This window comes from Rattus rattus, chromosome 5, assembly GCF_011064425.1.
Source record: "Rattus rattus isolate New Zealand chromosome 5, Rrattus_CSIRO_v1, whole genome shotgun sequence".
Classification (NCBI taxonomy): Eukaryota; Metazoa; Chordata; class Mammalia; order Rodentia; family Muridae; genus Rattus; species Rattus rattus.
In genome coordinates, this window is record NC_046158.1 from 129711273 (window position 1) to 129721859 (window position 10587).

Here is a 10587-nt window from a genome sequence, read left to right on the forward strand (position 1 = left end):
GACCACTCAGCACTCAAAAACCTAGAAAAATCACATCCCCTCCTTCACAGGGTCATTGGGTCCCTTATCCAGGGAAGATGCCCAGGAAGAAAAACAAGCATAAATTCTTCAAATGTTAGAAGCCTGTCCTCCAGTGAAACATGCCCTCTCTAGCACTTCCATGGTTAAATCATGGTTTGTATTAAACTGAATATTGTGTCCCTCAGGTGCTCAGAAGCACAAATGCTGGAACTCTATGAATGTCCAATACATAGAGACAGAATTCAATGGCTGAAGGGTAGATACGTTCATGAAACTTCTACCCCACATCATCTATCCCCAGAGCTTGAAGACCTACACAATCAGTAAATTGCAGAGGATGCCAGAACAGGTTCATAATACTGGAAGTCCTGGCATGCCTGTAGCTAAACCAAGCTGAAGACATATGAAGAAGGGCCACAGAAAAAAACCTGAAAGGAAACAGACCTGGAATAATAATTATATTAAATGCAGTGCGAAATACAGGGTATCAAGTAGACCCTCAAGCAACAAAATACATGGAACCACATTTAATCCTACGTAATTATTTGATTTGCCAATGAATATTTGAACACAATAGACAGAGGGAACAAAGTCCCAGGTAAAACCTCCTGAGATCCCTCTGCTTCTCAAGAGGGGAACCAGTGTGTCTACACTTGCCATTGCTACTACCAGAAAAAGACTGACCTTATCACTTAAGACTTGTCACAAAACAGGGCTCGCAGAGAGACTGGGTGGATCCTGAGATCTAAGGGGTTATTATCAACAAGCACACATTTACCGACTTCAAACTATGATCACTGATAGCACAAAGAACCTAGGCCAACCACAGGCACCTCTGTGTACTGAGGCCCTTTCTAGTGAAGACGTCCAGAGTAAGAACACAAGCATAGAATGCTTACAGACAGCACCCATCCTCCAGTGAAACAGATCATGAGTAGCAACTTTGATGGCTGTGCAATGGTGTGAATAAGGCAAATACTGTGCTGCATGGGTGGTCAGGAGCATTATCTGAAGGGCTTCCCACTGATACCTTGGGCCTTGCGGTTGTCCTCTGCTTTTTAGTGACAATGCATTTACATTCACAGTGACAGGAAATTCAAATAACAGGTATTGTTCATGAACAATATATATTGTTTTTTTAAATAAACTCACACAATAAACTCTCTTAAGAGCTGGAAGATCCACTTAATGAAATACCAACAATGAGGCTACAAGGAGAGCAACAATCATCATATCACGACACACCTGTGCATGCCCAGTCATGTAAAATCATCAATGATTCTTTTAAGAGAAAATCCATAGGGACATTGCTCAAAGGCAGCATTAGAAATGTTCTTAATGTGATAGGGAATACAAAAGATCAAGGCCTTTTTGAGCAACAAAACCATGAAAAGAAAACCTGTTTAATCCTGGAAAAGATGACCTTATTAGCAGCACAAATTTGAACACCATAAAAGTCAGGGCTGAACCCTGAAAACATTCGCAGCCTCTCAACGTTCTCTGCTTCTAAGGAGCAGAATTAGATCACATTTACAAGTTGAGCCTTGGAGTGGTCCTCTAAGAATTAGTAAGCATTCACACCCCTATCAGAAAGACAGAATTTGGGGTTCCAATCTCAGACTTCTTCCTAAAATATGAGTCCTGGATTTCGCACAACACAAACATTTATATTACATCAAATACTAATAGCAGTGAGTGTCATGAAGTGCCTACATTCATGTGCGTTTTGGACACCATTGCTTGTTCTTTGATGGACACACATCAAAGATTTTGTCAGTCAAAATCCTAAGGGAACCAGATCTCAATGTTGCCTTCAAAATGTTTTTCATGGGGTACAAAAAGTATCCCATCATTATACAAAAGAAGTCCACCTGTCAATGAAAAGGTAATTACAATAGAGGCTAGGGTTGTCTAATATCCCCTGAACAAGCTCCCAACCTTCCTCTGCATTAAAAGAAGGATGAGGGACCCTGCCATCACACCTTCTCTTGGACCAGCTACCTGATCTGTCTGGAGAGAAAAGACTGAAGAAAACGTAATGTACTCCCCACCACTTTCTTTACTGAAGAGGACCTTTCCCGAAGAGGAAATTTACCAGGCAAATTGCACACTAGAATGTCCATATGCTTCACTTCAGGAAGAGAACTTGGAGAGGGACTGAGATCAGTGTCTGCTCTGGTGTATAATCATTAAGTACGTCTTCACAAACAATGATTATTACCAGACTGCATGGATAGCACTCAGAATCTAGACCCAAGCCCATGTTCCTTGTGTTTCTTTTCCAGCAAGAAAGCCCATGGTGGGAACCCAGCTTAAATTGCTCAGAGGACAGCTGCCCATCCTCCTGGGAAACAGACCCTCAGGAGCATATCAAATAGCAGTGTGTCATGTTCAACTTTGGTCTTGCCCTGAGAAAGCAGGAAAAAGGGTACCATCAATAGTAATTTAAAATGCCTCCATGCATAAAACAAAACAAAACAAAACAATCAAAATCCTAACAACTTTTGAGCGAATTAAAATCGTGTCAGCAAATGAGGGAGGTCACAGAGAAACCAGCTAACACATGTAGGTAATATGGTAATGAAACCCTTTTCTACTTAGTCATGTATGCTTTGAATACTGGATTCTTTTTTGAATCCTATATTCGTGACATAAATATGGGTGTTGATAATGTATCAGCAAGATTCATTCATTGATATAGCCCAGATAGAAAACCCATCCTGTCCTTACTCCTAACAGGAGTCCTGAAATATTTGAACGAGATGTAGAAAGCAGAGGATGGTATCCCTAGAGTTGTGAAGGATGGAGGTAAATATAGTGAAGGAAAGAGTGGAACACTCAGGAGGAATTAGAGACTCAAACCCAGCTCAGAGCCAGCACAGCCAGAGCTTAAGTCCTGCACATTTCTATAAAGAGACCCTTCCATGTGTCTGTGTCAAGTGTTGTAGGAGGCACTGTGGTCCCTGGAGCTGATACCACAGAGTGGAGAGCAACTTGCTGAGGATGCAGACAGTCACAGGAGACAACAGAGGGGTGGGGAATTATAGGTGGGAAAACAGCAAGGTCCCATCTTATGACTAGGTGGTTTACTGCTGGTAGGACATAGTGATTTGTCATACTTCCAGCAAATGAAAAGACACAAATACATTCAAGTATATCTAGCTGGAAATGGAGTTTTCTGTCTCCTAGGACATATGTGTAGAACAACTATTTTTTTATATTTGCACAGGTACCACAAAGGATCTTGCAATTACAATGTCCTTGCTCCTGATGCTGCTCCTGGTGCTGTGGCTGTTACTGCTATATTTTTCTTTTTATTGTACTATGAATGAACAGATACTTTTGTTGCACAGATATGAACTTTCCAAAAGTCCATGCTAGAGATACTGAAAATCATCAACAACAACATGCAGAATTGCCAAAGCCTGAGACCAGCCTCATAAACAAGGCCAGGGATACAGCTAACTCTTTGAACGATACACCCTGAGTGGAAGAGAGGCACTCAGGTGTTGCTCCCTGGCTCAGGCCAATAGAAATCGGTGGCCTACTACACGGAATGGACAACAGAACACTTTGTACTTTTTACTGTAAACCCATGTTTTCAGGTCTCTTTGAATGAAGAGGCTACTGCATCCTCACCTAGAAGGCAGGCCAGATCCAGATGCTCACGAGTCCATGAACTAAGCAACACAAGAAAAATAAAAATGGCTGTTGATTCCTGGAACATCCAGCCCTTGGCTTTGCCCCCTTGTTGTAGAAGGACACTGTCTCTGGAAGTTTGCAGACCTTCCTCACTGAGGGCGATGCATGTCTGTCCTGGCAGGAGCCAAGTCCCTGTAGGGTGATGCTTCAAGTCCCCTCTCTCCATCCCCTCACCTGCTGTGTACATGGGCACTGAGAATTTACCAGTTTTACTCTAACACTAGACCTGGGAAGGGACGCCAAGTCCTCAATAAGGTGATGCAAAAAAGTTATAAACTGACAGGGACAATCATACATGAAACTAACAGTGACCACAGTGCTATTTTATATGGGTGCCCTATGGAGCAGTGACTTTAATCAATACATGAAGAACTGAACCATGATGCAGAGGAAGAAGGAGCTCTGTGACTTGAGGGAAGCCTGGTTAATAGAACAAACTCCAGTCTAAACAAAGATAAAGATGGCTACATGATGAAATACTGTAATTATAATTGCAAAACTATACTGTGATGGTTTCTATGTGCTTGGCCCTGGGACTGGCACTGTTGGGGGGCGTGGCCTTGCTGATGTAGGTGTGTCACTCTGGGTTTGGGAATTAAGACCCTCATCCTGGCTGCCAGGAACCTAGTACTCTGTTATCAGCCTTCAGATGAACATGGAGAACTCTCAGCTCAGCCTGCACCATCCCTATCTGGATGCTGTCATGCTCCTGCCCTGATGACACTGGACTGAACCTCTGAACCTGTAAGACAGCCCCAATTGAATATTGTCCTTATAGGAGTTAGCATGGACATGGTGTCTGTTCACAGAAGTCAAAGCCTAACTAAGACAATAATAGAACTAATTTTTGTTAAAATTAACCCTGAAAGTAAGCGTCCCATAACAAGTGCTGCAACTCCTCCAGAGTCACTGTCATCCCAACATGCAGATTAAGGGCAGGGACAAATACAGCATTGTGACCTAAAAATAAAAATGTTTACATTTGCCGTCACCCAATGTAAAATTATGAATTGATAGTGCAGCCCTAGTACCATTAAAATTGAAAATATAATACCTGTGTGTTTTCAAGGAGCTCAATTTAAAATACGATGTAACCTTAAGTTCTTCCTGCCTCTGGGCTTTGTTTCCCCAGTTTATTCACACCTGTCTGCCACTGCTCTACAGGCAGTGGGACCTAGGAGAATGGAGCCCAACATAACGTGTATTAAAGGCTTATACTAAAGTCATTTTCTTTCAAAGCTCAGATATTGGAATCACTCTCAAGTTCAATATATAATTATCCTGAGTTCAACCTGTGTACAATCACAAGAACTAGCTACAAGTTGCCAAATTATGTTTTTCCATAAAGGCATATAAAGGGTAGTTTAAACCTTAGTTAAATTTCAACAGCAAGCAATAATGAGCAATCTGAAGTAAACTCATTCCTATCCAAAATACCAGGAAAAGAGCATGAAAACACAGTCCATGGACAATTTGGGATCTTGAAGAAACTTTGGTCACAAGGCCATCGGACTCTTAGGAATATTCTCACAAGCACTCAGAAGTCTTCTCACAGGACTCCATTCCTGGACCATGTCTCATACCTGTCAAAATAATAGAGGCGTTACAGAGACAGAAAAAGAATTAATGGACTCTTCATTGGTGCAGAGTACAAAATATTCAATCTAGCTCATATTTTGGTCCAACACATTCAACTAACCTCAAACCTTGAGGGCTCCCAGAGATTGAACCATTAACCAAACAATATACATGGACCAGACGTAGCCCTTCCAAGTCATAAGTAACAGATTACACCTTGGTCTTCATGAAGGCGCTCCAAAAAATGGAGCAGGGAGTTGTCACTGACTTGTGAGATGAGATTGGGAAGAAAGGGGTGCTGTGATACAAATGTAAAGGTGAAGATAGATAGATAGATAGATAGATAGATAGATAGATAGATAGATAGATAGATAGATAGACAGACAGATAAATACACAAATGAATAAATACACAAATGGAAAGTTTTTCTTCCTGTTTGCACCCTGGGGTCAGGTGTCCTGAAACTGCACACTTCCATCTAATGTCCAGGTACTGAATCTCTCACAATGGTAGCTATGACTACAAGTGAATCGATCAGTAATCATTAAATTAGATTGTAAATGTAGATGTCATCGGGTATCATAGTTTGGAGAGACTGTTTATCAGCTAATCCTCTGAGTAGACTTGAGTACAGACAGTTTGGGAAACAGCCAGGTAATGGGATACCAGAGAAGACATGTCTAGGACATCAGACAAGAACATATTAGGAAGAGAGTAGGAAAACAGATACCTAGAGGGATAGATGGATGGAATGGGTAAGAGTTTTGCTAGATAAAGAAGGCATAGACTAAATGAAAGTGTTGCGTTCCCCAATCCTTCATGTAAAGCACTACATGTAGAGTGTCCTTGATCTGCCAATGCCTGTGCTTTTAGAACTACAGCCTGCAGACCACTATGACATAGGATCCTGAGTACAGGATCTGTATTAGACATCACCATGCTATGGGACCCTCTATTGCCAAGGAAGTACAGGAGGCATAAGCTACCAGTCCTTCCCTGATGTCAGCATGGGATTGGTGTCCCATGAACCAGACAACAATGGAGCAGCATGCCATTGGGCTGCTAAGTATTGCGTTTCTTCTATTGGGCCTTATTCCAGTGGCATCCTGGCTACCGGTTCATTCAGAGCATTGTGAGGTCAACCTAAAACTTACTTCTTCTAGACCCATGGCAACTGGGCTTGTGCTGTAAACTCACATCTTACCCTATTTCTTATATTGGGCTTCTTGATAACAGGCCTAGCACCTGATGGAATGTGTTAGCCATTTCTAAGTTAATGGTATGTTTTCGGGGCATCATGAATGCATGTAGTGATGTCTGTGTTATGACTGCACTAAAAAAGCATGCACATTGTATGCTTGGGGTATTAATATTGTGGCTCAGGTATCCAAGCCATTCTCCACAGAGTGTCTCATCTGACTCTGCCTGACCCTTAGCTCCTTAGGACACAGTGCAATATCACAAGAACCTAAACCTCTGCCCATGCCCTTCTCAGTGATCTCACAGACATGGTACATAAACTGTTCCGTGTTAGCTACCATAAGCAAGTCAGCAAAGTGATAAAATACTGCAAACACCAAAGCATAAAACAAAGAAACAACACCGTTACAGAGAGATATTTCTTCATAAAATCTGTAACTGCTATTTTAGAAGCCAAAAGACATCTATTAAAGTATTGGCACTTGATGTCAACCCCTCCTTTGGATGATAGATCTCTGTGAATCCAAGCCAGCCTTGTCCACATAGTAAAAGTTGCAGGTTGGAGAAAGCTATGTAGTGAGAGTCTGATTCAGAAAACAAAACAAAGACCAAAACAAAACAAAAAACAAACAAAACAAAAACCAAAAACAAACAAAACAAAAAAAGCGCTACCCTCCTGAAGGATATTGTTTCCTTTCTTTCTAAAACATGGATTTCCCTCTAGAATTGTGCCTTCTGTGAACATTTATAGATTTTTTCCTTCCATGTGATTCTCTGTGTGTTTCCTCTGATCCCTCTCATCCTTTTTACTTTCTCCAAATCTCACTCTTTTGTGAATTTCTCACTATGTTTGGCCTGTTTGAAATTTCAAAATATTATAGTCACGAGGATTATACCAAGTGCCCTTGTCTGCCTAACACAGAGAACTCTATCTTCCCATCTTTTAACTTTCCTGAACATTGTAGGCCACTTTAATTCCCCCTGGTATAAATTTAAAGATTCGTCACATCCTCTACCCAGGTTCCTGATACTCTAGTTCCTTCTAGAATCAAAAATGGAAGATCCCTCATTTTTTTCCCCACAGATCTTGTTGTTACTAGGCAGTATGGATTGGTAGTTTGTTACTACATCCTATTTGTATAATATATCCTTCCCCCAGGAGCCATGGTGGCACTTAGTACCATCTGATACTATAAACACAAAAGAAAATACTCAAAACTGACATCAAATGGGGAAAGATACAGAATTAATAGAACTGGCGTAGAAATAATTCATTTCATTGACCTCTGACTTTTATGGCTATTCTATCCGAGACCTGAGTTCCCTAATAAAATTAATTTAATTAATTAATTTATTTATTTCAATAATAGTGCTTGTATATTTGTGACCCAGTGACTCTGAGAGGATGCTCACCTCAAGTTTATTTTCAGTAACCCACAGTAAAATTGGACCTTTTTCAAATTCAGTTTTCTTAATCAAAACAAATAAATTGTATGAAAAACTGCTGTGATCAAGAAAAAAAGAATAGTGCCATTGTCTCAAATAATTCATGCTATGCTCCTTACAGTCCTCCTTATTTGACCCTTTCTCTTTAATTGCCCCACCCTAGTTACTTGCCCCTCCCACTGGTCACCATTCATTTGACAACCTTTTAGCTCTCTTTTTAAGAACACCAGAGTAGAATACCACAGTGTGTAAAAGTTTTTACACCTCCTTATTTCTTAATTATCAGAATGCCTTTTAGATTGAATAATTTGTGAATGTTAATGTAGCAATGATGCAGTTGCATGTGAAGGCCAGCGGACAGCTTCAAGGCTCTATGTGCCTTTTTTCTTTATAATATCATTAATAATAATAATGAAAATTATTATTAAGATTTTTATTTATTCACATTGCAAAAGTTGCCCACCTTTTCTGTCCCCTCTCCACAGGTTCTTCATCCATATCCAGCTACCAGATTGTCAATGCGCCAGACTGCAGAATGCCAAGAGTGGTCACCTCACATGTTTATAGAAGACATGACCTCCCAGCATGCCAGAACACACACAGAAAGTGGTAAGGCCTAGGAATCAGACAAGGGAGTACAACCCTCAGACTGTTAAAAATAAAAGCATCCTTCATTTGTGCATGCATGTTTTTAAGATGCAACAGTTCTGGCCTCCATCAGCTCCCCAAGTTGCCCAAATACTTTCACAGTAAATCACACTGTGACTCAAAGACACTCGGCAGCAGATTGGAGATCTTGTGGAATGGTCATACTCAGTCAGTCAACTTGATGGTTCTCCATCAACCAATAGGGCTAGAATGGAGTTCCCATTTTGAGGGATGCTGGTGATCCTGCTATCGCTCACTCCAAGTCACTTGGGAGGGAGCTGATATTGGGTTTTGTGGTCCCACCAATGCCTAAAGGCTTCTGAAATGTCTCTCTGACTAGAATGCTGGAGAAGGGTGGAATGATTTCTCACACCTTCCCTTTCCCCATTACATGGGTGATTGTTGTATTTTAGGCAAAGGAAATTGGTGACAACAATAAACATATTCACAGATTCATACCTGATTAAAGTGCTGGGAGTATTCAACCATTGTGTGCCCAACCTTAAGCAGAACATGAATAGCTATCCTTCAATGCTAAGAAGACACCATGGAAAGAGGGAAGAAAGAATATGAGTTACAGGTGATGGGACTAATTGCTGTGAAGCACTGACTTTATGAGAGAATGTGGCCATTAGACTTATCAATCCACCTACATGAGGATAAGGGGTCATTTGTCAGGTTCTATACTGAAAAGTCTTTAACATTCAATGATTGCCACATTCAATGCTATGCTCTTCCCGAGGGACATGTTTATGTCCTGGTGAATAACCTCCAACCACAGTCACATAGCAACCCTATTTAAAACTAGTTCATCAAACACGCAAAACAAAGATCTGAATATGGGAAGGCTATTCATTGAGAAGAATTATAGGTTTGCTAGGTATTAGAAACAGTATTAGAAGCAATGGGGGAGGGGTGCATGACCAAAATACACCTGTACATATATAAAGGAATACTGATGCCATAATCATATAAAATTGATAGTTATTAAATCAGAATAAAATTACAGATATGTCTTCAGGAAACAGGGTAGAACAATCAGCATGCTACTTCTGTGGAACCTAAGACAATGGGGTTCATGGTTGGAAATTCATTCTTCTACTATATGGACTCCTGGACTTTCATAAAAGTTTTCATTTTAATTTCTCTACATCCCTGTTTTACATCCTTACAGATACAGGTTAGGACTTACCAATCCAAGTTTACTACTGAAGTTTTCTATTTCCATTGCTACATCCTGAGTATTCTTTTTGCCGCAGAAGAAATAATCTATATAAAAAGACAAAGCAAATAATGTAAATATTTTAAAAATAAAAGTTTTTTAAAAAAATAATCTCTACAGGTAAAACCAATGTCTGTGACATTTTAGTCGTGAGAATGGCTCTTGCTATTGATAAAAACTCACTTTCATCCTTGACCCATCACCAGAACCAAGACAGAAAGATCATGAACAACCCTTGACCTTCTCTCCCAGCAATGAAGATATATTCTGAGACTCTACCCTTTTCCTTGTAGGAGTCTTTTCTTTCCTACCAGTAGATCATTCCCAGAGATTGAACTCAAATCATCAGCCTTGAAAACAAGTGTCTTTCCCAGTTCAGCCTTTGAGCAGCCATCTAGCTAAATTTATATACAAAATCTTTCCATTGTTCTGATACTTTTGCAACTAGTTCAGAATATGTCAAGCAACTTTTGGGTTCACTAATTCCATAAAGAAAACAATAAAAATTCTACTTAGTTATTTAAATTACAATCAATCTCTGTAATATTAAAAAGATTGTGGGGCTGGAGAGATAGAGATGTTTCAGTGGTTAAGAGCAGTGACTTTTCTTCAGAGGTCCCGAGTTCAATTCCCAGCAACCACATGGTGGCTCACAACCATCTGTAATGGGATCCAATGCCTTCTTCTGGTGTGTCTGAAGACAGCTACAGTATACTCATATGCCTGAAATAAAGATTTTTATAAAAAAATATTGTGCTTTAACGATTTGA